We start from the raw sequence: 13,394 nt of genomic DNA, 5'->3' as shown, positions 1-13,394 counted from the left end.
ATCGTATTCGCATGTAGTAGTGTGCAAGAGGCCTAAAGGGACTGACAATGTACATACCTTGATAAAACTTGCATTCTGTGCACACTGCAGGATACTTATCTGACACACCCACAGAGGTGCACAATACAAAGAATTCTACTCTGATGGTACAATGTGCCGGCAAAAATATCTAAATATCACCTGTTTCTGTTTCACATGAATGTTGGAGAGAATGCAGGGGGTCGTGGAACCCTACACATATGGTGTGAATGCCCATATATTCACCCTCTTTGGCACAATATATCAGGTGCAATATCCAGGTTCTCAGGAAACATGTTTACACTATCCACACAACTAGCAGTTTTTTAATATAAGTGTGCCTTTTCTTCCATTGCACTCCCAAAATGTAACGCTTTGGAGGTTACTGTTATAGTTATAGTTGTATTTTTTTATTATCCTCATTATAAACACAAATTGCCTGTTATGATAACCTGCACTAAGTACAGCTATACAAAAATGTAATGAACTGTTTATTTTTCAAAAGGCATGGAACCAAATTGTAATGCCTTTACATGACCAATGTGTTGTAATTCATGTTTTGTTAGTATGCCAATAAAATATTTGTACCGTATTTTTCAGCATATAAGACACACTTTTTCTCCCCCAAAATGGTGACAAAAAGGCCCTGCTTATATGACAAATTAAGGGAGTCACCATCTTATGAATGCCTACTGATAGGAACCGCTGACCTGCAGCGACATCGTGGACTCCCTGTAATGTCCCCCCGTGTATCTCTGTGTGTCTCTGCTCCCCTGTATATAATTAGCAGCGTCAGGAGCGAGTCTCACCTAATCCATGGCTCCCTGTGTGATCGCAGACCTGCACAGCTCCCCTAGTGTTGGCTTCTGCTGATCGCTTCATCAGCAGAAGCCATTGCTAGTGGAGCTGTGAAGGAGAAAAGGTTACACTGGGTACAGAAAGGGACACACTGGGGACAAGAGGGGACACACTGGGGACAGAAAGGGACACATAGGGACAGAAGACGACACATGGGGACACGGGAGGACACAATAATTTACGGAGAACGACTACAAGATGCTCCTGGAACATGGACACACCAGATTTAGTTTATTTTTTCCCTGTTTTTGCCCTCTAAACTTAGGGGTGTCTTATATTCCATAGTGGCTTATATACCACAAAATATGGTAAGTATCAAGTTCTTTATTGGTTACCCAAACTTCTGATGTTCTGAATTATTTTGAATGTACTATTTTGATGTAAATGTGCTCTCTCCCAGTGTCAGTACCATAGCTGTAAATGTAAACATGCAATATAATCTTCCTAACATCACTTGACCCACATGATGTGTATTATGTAACTATAGTGTGCAGCTTCCCACCTTAAATGACACCCTCTCTGTCTGGCACCGCGGTACAGAAGGTGCTACTGTAAAATCAATTGGACAGAAATGTCATCATGCCTTTGCTAGGAATTATATATTATACTATATTAATGGTGTCCAATTGATTTTACAGGAGCACCTTCTGTACCAGGCAGAGAGGGGGTAATTTAAGGTGGGAAGATATATATACATTACATTTTTTGTTGCCCCAAGTAGCAAACAATATATGGCCCTTCTCCCCCCTGCAAGTCAGAGGCCCTTCTCTGCATATGCAGCCAAAGGTGTCCCCTCCCCAATAAATATCCCTTCAGTATAGGAAGTTAGTCCAAATTGCACCCCCAGCAAAGACAGTAACATCTAGTATAGTTAGACAAGGTGTCTCCCCAGTTTAAATAGCCACTCCCAGTATAGGTAGCCCAAGGTGTCCTTCCACCAATCCCCCCATATAGGGCATTGGTGTCAGTGGGTACGTGGGTGTATCTATCTTCTTGAAATCAGCATGAGAGCAGCACAAAGTAACCATGTGGCACACTTCAAATGCAGGAAATGAGCAATGACCTCACTTCCACAACAGCAGTGGCCACTGTGACAGTCTTTCCTCTGTTTTCATTACTGCTGATCTGAGGTCTGTGTATGAATGATGGGAGGGGGGGAGATGCAGCAGCCATACAAGTAGTAGACAGGGAAGCCCTGGCAGCACGGGAGGCCCCTGCTGTGGCATATATGACGTTTCACCACCACCAAGTTTTTCGGAGCACCCTGCTGCCGCACAAATTCCAGGCCGTGGTAATTACTAGTCCTCCTCTGAGTTGTAGCAACTCAGAGGGAGAAGTAATTTGGGAAGCGGTGATTGCCAGATCCCTGTATTACCCTTGCATAATAACATTATGTCTATGGTGGTGTCCAGGTTAGAGGCAGTGCGGGCACCAAAATGACCTTCTTCACCTGCTGTGGGTGAGCACCTGCTTGAGTGGAGGAGAGAGATGAGGTGGAGCCAGCACTGCAATTCGGGTAATTTATTCAATCAATAAAAGCAAAAGCACTTACAGTCAGCAAGGTCGGATGCAGAGCGGAAAGGTGGGCGCCAGGTCTATGTCCCCCTGCGGATGTCCGTTTCGCGCCGCTGGCGCTTGTTCACCGCAATGGTGAACTCTCCCCATTGCGGTGAACAAGCGCCAGCGGCGCGAAACGGACGTCCGCAGGGGGACATAGACCTGGCGCCCACCTTTCCGCTCTGCATCCGACCTTGCTGACTGTAAGTGCTTTTGCTTTTATTGATTGAATAAATTACCCGAATTGCAGTGCTGGCTCCACCTCATCTCTCTCCTCCCCACAAGTTTGCCTGCTACCTTATAGCCTGTGCACGCTCTTTCAAGGGAATTACTTTGCCACAGTCTTATGCAAGGAGTCGAGTCCAGTCCCCTGTTGTAGTTTTGAGAGTGCTAGAGTCTCATCTTCTCTACCTTCTACCAACGAGCACCTGATTGAGTCTCCTGGACCAAGCAGCACCCTTGTACCACCACACACAGATATACCAGTGAAAAAACAGAAAACTGGAGCTATCACAATTATTCAATCAAAAGAATGTACAGGAAGACTGGCACTAGGGTTTGGGCCGCTCTCCCTTCCTCAGATGCTCAGTCTTCTGTCCCAAAACATTTTTGTATGCTCTGTTGATTGAATATATGGGATAAACCAGTTTGGTGAGCCCTGTTTTGGTGTATTTTTTAATAGACAATGCTTTGGCAATCAGTCTAAAGGCCCACTTCATAGAATAACAATGCAAACAATATTTCCAGCAAAGCAAAATACTGAAGAAATGTCAGGTTTTATTGAATTAAACTTAAAACACATTAACCGATCAATCAATGAGCAGATAAAATCACATGCATGCAGACTATTGTAACTCCCCCCACCATTAGTCACAAAGACGAAAATAAATCAACTTTAAAATTACATAATTTTCTTAAACCACACACCTCTGTACACATATAGAAATCATAGATAATCACGTTCAATGAATGCAAAGTAACCGATTGTAAGATACATTTACAGATAATAAACATAACATTCTGGGCGGGATGCCTGACTCTGTGCAGGGCATGAAAAATGGGCTGAAAGTGGTATACCCGATGCAGTGCCAGGCATACCATCCAGGAGCCCTCCTCTGCCCTTGTTTGTCCTCCTCTGCCCCCCATTTATCCTCCACTAACCCCCCCCTCCCACTCCCATGTGTCCTCCTGTGTACTATGAGAAGCAGCAGCATGGCTCACCTAATCAATGGCTCAAGCTGCAATCACAGGCCTCTCCTTTCCTTCACTGCACCTCTAGTGCCGGCTTCACAGCAGATTGCAGCTGAAGCTGTTGATTAGGTGAGCCATGCTGCTACTTTGCATAGTACACCTTAAGGGGGGGAGTGAAAGGACAAATGGGGGTTAGCAGAGGATAAACAGGGGGGCAGAGGAGGACACACAGGGAAGAGGAGGACACATGGGAGACAGAAGGGGATACACTGGAGACAGAAGGGGACAGAAGGGGTTATGAAAATAAATTGGATCACTCCATGCACAGAAATGCACCAGAAACTGAATTCCAGGGAGGTTAAAGGACCACTATCGCAAAAAAAAAAGTAAGTACACATGCTTATTAGAAGTACAATAGCTGTCGCTAACAGTAGGTAATATAAATCTGACAGACCTGACAGGTTTTGAACTATTTCATCTCCTCATGTGGGATTCTCACTATCTCTTTTATTCTTTACAAAAGCATTTGCTAGAAAGGAGATACGCATAGATGCTGACCAGCCTCCCTACCTGAGCACCTGCCATCCAGTTAGTGCTTTTGAAAAACATAAGATTCCCCTATGAGGAGATGGATCCTCTATCAGATCTGTTAGATTTTTACAAACTACTGCAAGTAACAGTGGCAGGAAAAATATTTTTAAAGGTATTTTACACTTTGAAAAATGCACATTTTATAAATATGCATACACATGGATTTCATTTTTTGTATGATAAAGGTCATTTAATAGTAAATAAAACACTGATTAGATGGATTTCCTTATAGAATTACTGTCTATTATGCAAAAAATGTAAAAGTATATTTAGTAATCAGTTAGGTTTTAGTGTACTAGCTGATCAAAGTTCACCTCATCTGCAGTTTTTTGTAATAAATCACCATAAGCATGCACTTTCTGTGTATACTGCACATAGTTTCTGAAGCTATATAAGCTTCTGAAATGCATATTTAAAAAAGAAACTTTTATAATTAAAAGTAATATTCCCGTGATATTACATCAAAAATGTTCAATGAAATTAGTTCACAGGCTCACAACCACTCACTCATGTATCTTCTGATGACTTCTCAGATGGAACTGGCGTGAGAAACTTTTGCCACATTCTGAGCAACTAAATGGCTTTTCTCCTGTGTGAGTTCTCTGATGGTAAGTAAGACTTGGCCTTTGTGTGAAGCATTTGTCACATTCTGTACATTTAAATGGCTTTTCTCCTGTGTGAGTTCTCTGATGCTGAGTAAGATTTACCTCCCTTGTGAAGCATTTGTCACATTCTGTACATTTAAATGGTTTTTCTCCTGTGTGAGTTCTCTGATGCTGAGTAAGATGTGCCTCCTGTGTGAAGCATTTGTCACATTCCGTGCATTTATATAGTTTCTCTCCTGTGTGAATCCGGAGATGAATGTTGAAGTTTTTTTGTGTTCTGAAGGACTTCTCACATTCAGAGCAAGAAAACGGCTTCTCTCCAGTGTGAATCCTTTGGTGAGCTAAGAGGCTTGATTCTCTGGTAAAACATTTCCGGCATTCAGAGCAAGAAAACGGCTTCTCTCCAGTGTGAATCCTCTGGTGAGCTATGAGGGTTGATTCTCTGGTAAAACATTTCTGGCATTCAGAGCAAGAAAAAGGCTTCTCTCCTGTATGAATCTTCTGGTGTTGTATAAGGAATGACATTTGAGTGAAAGATTTGTCACATTCTGAACACAAATAATTCCTCTCTCCTGTATGAATCCTCAGGTGTGCTATGAGGCTTGATTTCACAGCAAAGCATTTCTGACATTCAGAACAGGAAAAAGGTTTCTCTCCAGTATGAATCCTCTGATGTTTTTTCAAGTTTGATTTCAAATTAAAACATTTCTCACATTCAGGACAAGAAAATGGCTTCTCCCCGGTGTGACTCCTCTGGTGTCTAATAAGATGTGATAGATGAGTGAAGCTTTTCTCACACTCTGAGCACTGATGCGGCTTGTCTCCTCTGTGACTCATCATGGACTGCTGGAGATCTACTTTGTTGTCAGATATTTTCAGAGTTGAGCAGGAATTCAGCTTTTTATCATACCTGCAATTAAATAATTATATGTTATTTTTACACATTTTAGGCAAAGTACGAAACGTCTGTTTTTGTTACGTACTTTGGTGTCAATTCACCAGAGAGGATTCACTAAGAGAAAAAAGGTAGGTAGTTTATCTCATGAGGTATTTTAACACTCTGGAGTCAATTCACCAGTGTGAGAGGACAGAGAGAAAAGTGTTCGATAGCAGGGGATAATGGAGAGATATGCATGAGGAAAGTGTGAGAAAGCAGAGAGTTAGGTAATCGGTATTAATGATTTACATGGGATACTTTTCCTCTCTGTAAGCTTGAAAGTGAAGCATTGTGGGTAGGAGGCGGAGATTTACCACTACCTGACCAGAGTATTCCCGCCTTTTTCTGCCGGATCATATCATAAATCATATCACGAGTGAGTCTGAACTTCTTCACCACCTGTCTCAGTAAAATTATCAAGAACTGTTCTCTCACGAAAAATATGAGGGGCGATTAAACAGACCCTCCTCCTGCACCTTTGTCTCCTCATAATAGAAGCAAGCTCTAAGGCCTAGTGCACACCAGAGCGGTTCGGCTGCGTTTTGCGATCCGCTTGCGGCTGCGGATACGCTTGGGTAATGTATTTCAATGGGCTGGTGCACACCAGAGTGGGAGGCGTTTTGCAGAAACGCATACTCCCGGGCTGCTGCAGATTTTGGATTGCGCAGGCGTTTTTGCCTCAATGTTAGGTATAGGAAAAACGCAAACCGCTCTGAAAAACGGCACTTCAGATCGGTTTGCCAGGCGGTTTTTGTTACAGTAGCTGTTCAGTAACAGCTTTACTGTAACAATACATGAAATCTACTACACCAAAAACGCTTCACAAAACCGCAAAATGCTAGCTGAAACGCTACAGAAAAATAAGAAAAAGCGTTTCAAAATCTGCTAGCATTTTGCGGATCTGCTAGTGGTTTTTGGTGTGCACCAGGCCTAACAGAGTAAGCTCAAAAGGCTCCATCTTCCACAGCAGCAGCTGCTGTGTGAAAACCACGATATCTCCAGGTTCATTCAGGGAATAAAGAGATGAAAAAAATAACGAATGGCCACACCCCCTTTCTTCCCTGGTGAATTGTGATTTGGAGAAAAACTAACTACTAACTATCACTTATTTATCTCATACTTATCTCACATTTGTCTCTTGCATTTCTCTCTGTCGATATTTTCCCCTATACTTCTGGAGAATTGCTATTTGGAGATATCACAGGAGGTAAATTACCTCCCAAGAGATAAATAGGTTGGTAACCTCTGGTGAATTGACGCCTTTGTCTCTCTCCTCTCCTGTTATGTCTGCAGCTCTCTTTCTCCTCCTTACTTTAGTTTTTCAGTGGTGCTCTCTTGTCTGTGCCTCTGCTTTGCTTTGTCAGCCTCACCAATGGCTGGTCTCTTCTTTAGTCTCTGACTCTATTTTCTCACAAAAATCATGCTTATTTCTTGCTGCAGTAGAGCATTGTATCATGACTCTAAACTTATTTTTTGCTGCATCATGGCTCTCCAGGCCCCTCCCCCTCACTAGCCTTGAGGCAGGGAACACACTTGACTGTTTAAGTGCTCGTTTTCTGCACAGAAAAACTGAGAACTCATGTTATCCAATGGGCTAGTTCACACTTAGTATGTTGTTCGCACGCAGAAAAAAACCTGACATTCTGCATGATGACTCCGCACATTTTGTCAGTTTTCTCCATCAATTACATCAGCTGCTATGAAAAAACGTGTGTGTTTTCCTGCATAGAAACACACTTGGGGCTTGATTCACAAAGCAGTGCTAACTGTTAGCACGCCTGTGAAAACCCCCTTAGCACGTCTAAACAAGCTTTTCGCGCATAAAACTTTACGCGCGCAAAACTTTATGCGCGTAAAACTTTATGCGCGTACTGCACAGAGCACAGGGCGCTCCGTGCAAAGTGCCCATTAAAGCCAATGGGACTTAGCGTGCGTAAACCTTTGCGCGCGTAAAACTTTGCGCGCGCAAAGTTAGTGCGCGATCTGATTGAGAAATCCGGTGCTAACCTACTTAGCACCATGGTTAGCGCGTCTAAAGACTTTAGACGTGCTAAGTAGGTTAGCCCCGCTTTGTGAATCAAGCCCTAGGTGTGCAGAAAAAACGCGCACAGAAAACTGAAAGACAAGTGTGTTCCGTGCCTCAACTGCCAAAAACCAACTGCCAATTTCCCCCTGCACACGTCCAACTTTTCTCTCCTCTTTCCTGCTCATGGGCTCCCCCTGGCAGCACCTGAAGGCTCCTTCACAGCAGCAATTTCCACAAATAGTAAATATCAGCATGCATGCACCCATCATCATCATCACTAGCCTCACTGACAGCATAGGTATGCAGCTGTTACAGTCAAAGTGTGAAAAAAGCAGGCATTCTATACAGAACCGGGTATTCTACACTTTGTCTGAACGATTTCAGGCATTCTATAGCATGCCTAGGCAACGTACGTAATGAAACAGACATTTCGTACTTTGCCTAATCGCTTCAGGCATTCTACAGAATGTCTGATTTTGTACTTTACCTGTAACATATATATATATATATATATATATATATATATATATATATATATATATATATATATATATACAGTATATATATATATATATATATATCCTACTAATATAATAAATGGGAAAGTTCAGATGTTTGGATGTTTGGATGTTTGTTACTCGATCACGCAAAAATGGCTGAACGGATTTGAATGAAATTTGGCACACACATAGTACATTACCTGGAATAAAGTATAGGATACTTTTTATTCCCATAACCAAAAAGGGGGCGGAGACAAATACAAATTTCACTGGAAAATGTAAACTGCAGCCATTCTTACACTGTTAATGGTAGGGTTCCCAAACTTTGCACAGTTGGTTACTGGGTGACAGGCATTAATATTCAGAAAAGTGGATGGAGTCTATAAAAGCCAATCAAAATTAACCTATTGATTTTCAAAGGGAATATTTACGCTGCTGCCATTCTTGCACTGTTAATGGCACAAGCCTCAAACCTGGTACAGTTGATCGTTGGGTGACTAGGGTTCAATTTCAGAAAGGGGGTGGAGCCACAAACAGCCAATTAGATTTGTTTAATTTCAATCCAAATTATTGATGCCAAACACCGCAAAGATCACAAACTTGGTAATTGATTAATTGTGTGTTAGGGTTAGAAAAGTAGGCACAGCCAACACCAGCCAAATACATAAGCGGGCAACGCCGGGTCATAAGTGGGCGGAGACAAATACAAATTTTACTGGGAAAATGTAAACTGCAGCCATTCTTACACTGTTAATGGTAGAGTTCTCAAACTTTGCACAGTTAATTACTGGGTGAATGGGATTAATATTCAGAAAAGTGGGTGGAGCCTACAAAAGGCAATCAAAAATGACCTATTGATTTTCAAGGGGAATATTTACATTGCTGCCATTCTTGCACTGTTAATGGCACAAGCCTTAAACCTGGTACAGTTGATCATTGGGTGACAGGGGTTTAAATTGATAAAAGGGGGTGGAGCCACAAACAGACAATCTTATTCATTTCATTTTAATGCAGGTTATGGATGCCAAAAACCGCAAAGCTCACAAACTTGGTCATTGAGTAATTGAGTAATTTTGTGTTAGGCTTAGGAAAAGTGGGCGCAGCCAACACCAGCCAAATATATAATCGGGCAATACCGGGTCATCAGTGGGCGGAGACAAATATACATTTCGCTGAGAAAATGTAAACTGCAGCCATTCTTACACTGTTAATGGTAGGGTTCTCAAACTTTGCACAATTGGTCACTGGGTGACTGGGATTAATATTCAGAAAGTGGGTGGAGCCTACAAAAGACAATCAAAATTCACCTATTGATTTTCAAGGGGTATATGTAATTGCTGCTATTCTTGCACTGTTAATGGCACAAGCCTTAAACCTGGTACAGTTGGTCATTGGGTGACTGGGGCTCAAATTTAGACAAAGGGGTGGAGCCACAAACAGCCAATCAGATTTGTTTAATCTCAATGCAAATTATTGATGCCAAAGACCACAAAGCGCACAAACTTGGTCATTGAGTAATTGTGTGTTAGGGTTAGAAAAAGTAGGCGGAGCCAACACCAGCCAAATACATACCCGGGTAATGTCAGGAAATCAGTGGGTGGAGAAAAATACAAATTTCATTGGGAAAATGTAAACTGCAGCCATTCTTACACTGTTAATGGTAGGGTTCACAAACGTTGCACAGTTGGTCACTGGGTGACTGGGATTACTATTCAGAAAGTGGGTTGAGCGTACAAAAGCCAATCAAAATCCACCTATTGATTTTCAAGGGGAATATTTAATTGCTGCCATTCTTGCACTGTTAATGGCACAAGCCTCTTGCACTGTTAATCACCTGTACCTGGTACACTTGGCCATTGGGTGATTTGGGTTCAAATTCAGAAAATGGGTGGAGCCACAGCCAATCAGATTTATTTTATTTCAATGCAAATTATTGATGCTAAAGACCGCAAAGCTCACAAACTTGGTCATTAAGTAATTGTGTGTTAGGGTTAGGAGAAGGGGGCATGGCCACTGGCGTAACAATAGGGGATGCGACCCCTGCCACCGTGGGGGGGTCCGGGGCTTCCCTAGAGCCTGCTCACGGACTTTTGTGAGGCAGGAGGGGTCGCAGCATAAGAGGAGAGCGTGCCCACAAATCGGTGGGGAGGGGGGACATTCCCCCCCCCTCCCTCACCTCAGGCTCTCCTCTCTGTGATCCCCCTCCTGCAATTATTGGTGGCATCGGGCAGCGGTGGCAGGCAGGCTGAACACATACCTCCTTCTCGCCGGAGGTCTTCCGATCACTAAGTGCTTCATAGAATTTCCTGTGTAAACAGGAAGTTCTATTAAGCACTTAGTGATTGGAAGACCTCCGGCGAGAAGGAGGTATGTGTTCAGCCTGCCTGCCGCCGCTGCCTGCTGCCACCAGTAATTGCAGGAGTGGGAGCGCAGAGAGGAGAGCCCGAGGTGAGGGAGGGGGGTATGTCCCCCCCTCCCCACGATCTGCGGCCACACTCTCATTTTATGCTGCGACCCCTCCTGCCCCACAAAAGTCCCTGAGCGGGCCCTAGGGAGGTGGTAGGGGGGGGCCCGGATTTTTTTATGCAGGGGGGCCCGGAGATTTCTAGGTACGCCCCTGAGCGGGGCCAACACCAGCCAAATACATACCCGGGCAACGCCGGGCGTCCAGCTAGTATATATATATATATATATATATATATATATATATATATATACAGTATAATACAAACCGAGGAGCGTGCAGGAGACCAAGGACACTGGGAAGAGAAGAGGAAGGCTCTATAGAACCCAGAGCCTTCCCTCTCCTTAGATAAGTATCTGTTTTTTGTTTTATTTTACACTTCAGATTCACGTTAAAGGGGAACTGAAGTAAGAGGTATATGGAGGCTGCCATATTTTTTTCCTTTTAATCAATACCAGTTGCCTGGCAGCCCTGCTGCTCTATTTCTCTGCAGTAGTATCTGAATAACACCAGAAACAAGCATGCAGCTAGTCTTGTCAGATCTGACATTAATGCCAGAAACACCTGATCTGCTGCATGCTTGTTCAGGGGCTATGGCTAATAGTATTAGAGGCAGAGGATCAGCAGGAGGGCCTGGCAACTGGCATTGCTTAGATGGAAATAAATATGGCAGCCTCCATATCCCTCTCACTTCAGTTGTCCTTTAAGTTATAAAGAAAAGTCTTCACAGCCTGAACACAAGAACAGATACAATATGATCTCATAATAGGATTACTTTTACACAGTAAAAACAAAACATTATCTAGATGTGTGCATTGAGGCCCTGTCCACAGTGCTTAGTTGTGTTGCATAATAATTCAGCATGTCGGTTCCCTGCCCATACACACGGATGTTCACTCGGATTCTGCGGAACTGAAATCTCCACATTTCCGGTCGGTAATCATAATTTTTGATCAGAAATTGGAAAATGGAATTCCGATTTACCGCAACTAAGTCATTTTAGCCCAATCACAGAGCTCAGAAGCATCGGACCAATCAGACAATGCAGAATTGTTCCGCAAAAATTGGATTACCGAAGTAATTTTAGATTTTTGAATTTTTTTGCATTCTCTGATGCAAAAAAAAATACAAACACAATACTCCTCAAAAATCGGAAAAATGGAAAATGAAAAATCAGAAAAAAAAGGAAATTGGAAAATCGGAAATTGGAAAAAAATAAATAAAAAGACGGAACTTTTGAAATTTGGAAAAAAGGAAATCAGAAATTGGCATTGGTGGAAAGCAGCATTTCCGCAGATTCAGTAATGGGCATTGCCCACCATCCCTACCCATACAGTTCCATGGTGCTGGTCACAGTACTGCATTGTGACTGATCGCATTATTCTAACCTGCTGCATGCAGGCTTTGTGTTATAGTCTATGGCCAGTCTCCATTGCAGTTCACACTCATTATAATACATGATTACGTGTGTGTTATTCAAATGGCTTCTGTAAACCTAGCCTAAAGGAACAATTTAGTCTAAAATCAACAACACAACAGACATAAAAGACACACTGACAATTCCTTTCCAGAGAAAAAATCAATTCTAACATTGTAAAGATAAGGAAACTAAATAGAAAGATGACTAACGTTTTCATTATACTCATGGTATATTTGGAAAGTTCCAACATATTTCACATCAGTGGATACATCACAAATCTATATACAGGAAGCAAAGCTTTGTGTATATGTGGCTTAAGGTGCCCATACACTCATCAGATTAGCAGCAGATAGATCATCAGATGGATTTCTTATCTATCTGATGTGTTTTTAGAACATTTTTTACTAGGATAGAATTCCAATAGATTTCAGTTTGAAATCTATTGAAATCCGATCTGATGGCATTTTTTTGCCATCAGATTTCCATTAGGGCCAATGCAAAATGATAAGCAATCTCATCAGATCGACCTAGATTTTCCATCCTGCCAGTTCAATGGAAATCCATCAAAATCGATCGAAATCGGCCGTGGATCGGTCGATTGGCCAACCGATTTGCAATCGATCAATCGATTTTGATCGATCGGTCGGCCAGAAAATCGGCTGAGTTTATGGGCCCCTTTAGGTTCATTAGATTGTAAGTGTATTCTTTGAGCACATGTACAGTGCACATATACAGTGCTATAAAATATTTTGGCACTAAATAAATAATAATAAAAAAAACAATAATAAATGCTGATGTATACAGCGGGAGAATGGAGAGGACCTAAAGGATGCTGAGATTCAGATCTGTCTAATAATATGCACTAATGAGTAGGCTGTCAAGGCAGATAGATCTGCCTTTTTTGTTTTCACACAGCCTACTCCTGGAGCAGCACCAGTGGCAAGACACGATATTACCTCTTATTCTCTACATCCTTATATTCTCCTGAGAATACATACAATATGAAACAAAGGTATCATAAAAAGTGGGATACTCACAAAATCAGGCTAGAGCCCTCAAACAAACAAGCACTTTCAGGTAAGTCATAAATGACCACCTAAAGATAAATTCCCCACTGGGGTGATAGTTCTTAGGGTAAGGAGAAGGCAACAGAAAAGGATAATAAAAGGTTTAAAAACAGTAAAAAAAAAAAAGGTATTTATCTACTTATTTGACAAGACTGATGCT

General features: G+C 42.2%; 1 pseudogene; it reads right to left on the bottom strand.

Moving 5' to 3' along the window:
* The window catches only part of LOC137562112 (zinc finger protein 850-like), a 226,278-nt pseudogene that overhangs the window by 196,046 nt on the left and 16,838 nt on the right, over positions 1-13,394 (bottom strand).

Source organism: Hyperolius riggenbachi, chromosome 3 (genome assembly GCF_040937935.1).
Source record: "Hyperolius riggenbachi isolate aHypRig1 chromosome 3, aHypRig1.pri, whole genome shotgun sequence".
Classification (NCBI taxonomy): Eukaryota; Metazoa; Chordata; class Amphibia; order Anura; family Hyperoliidae; genus Hyperolius; species Hyperolius riggenbachi.
This window is presented reverse-complemented; position numbering and strand designations above follow the sequence as displayed.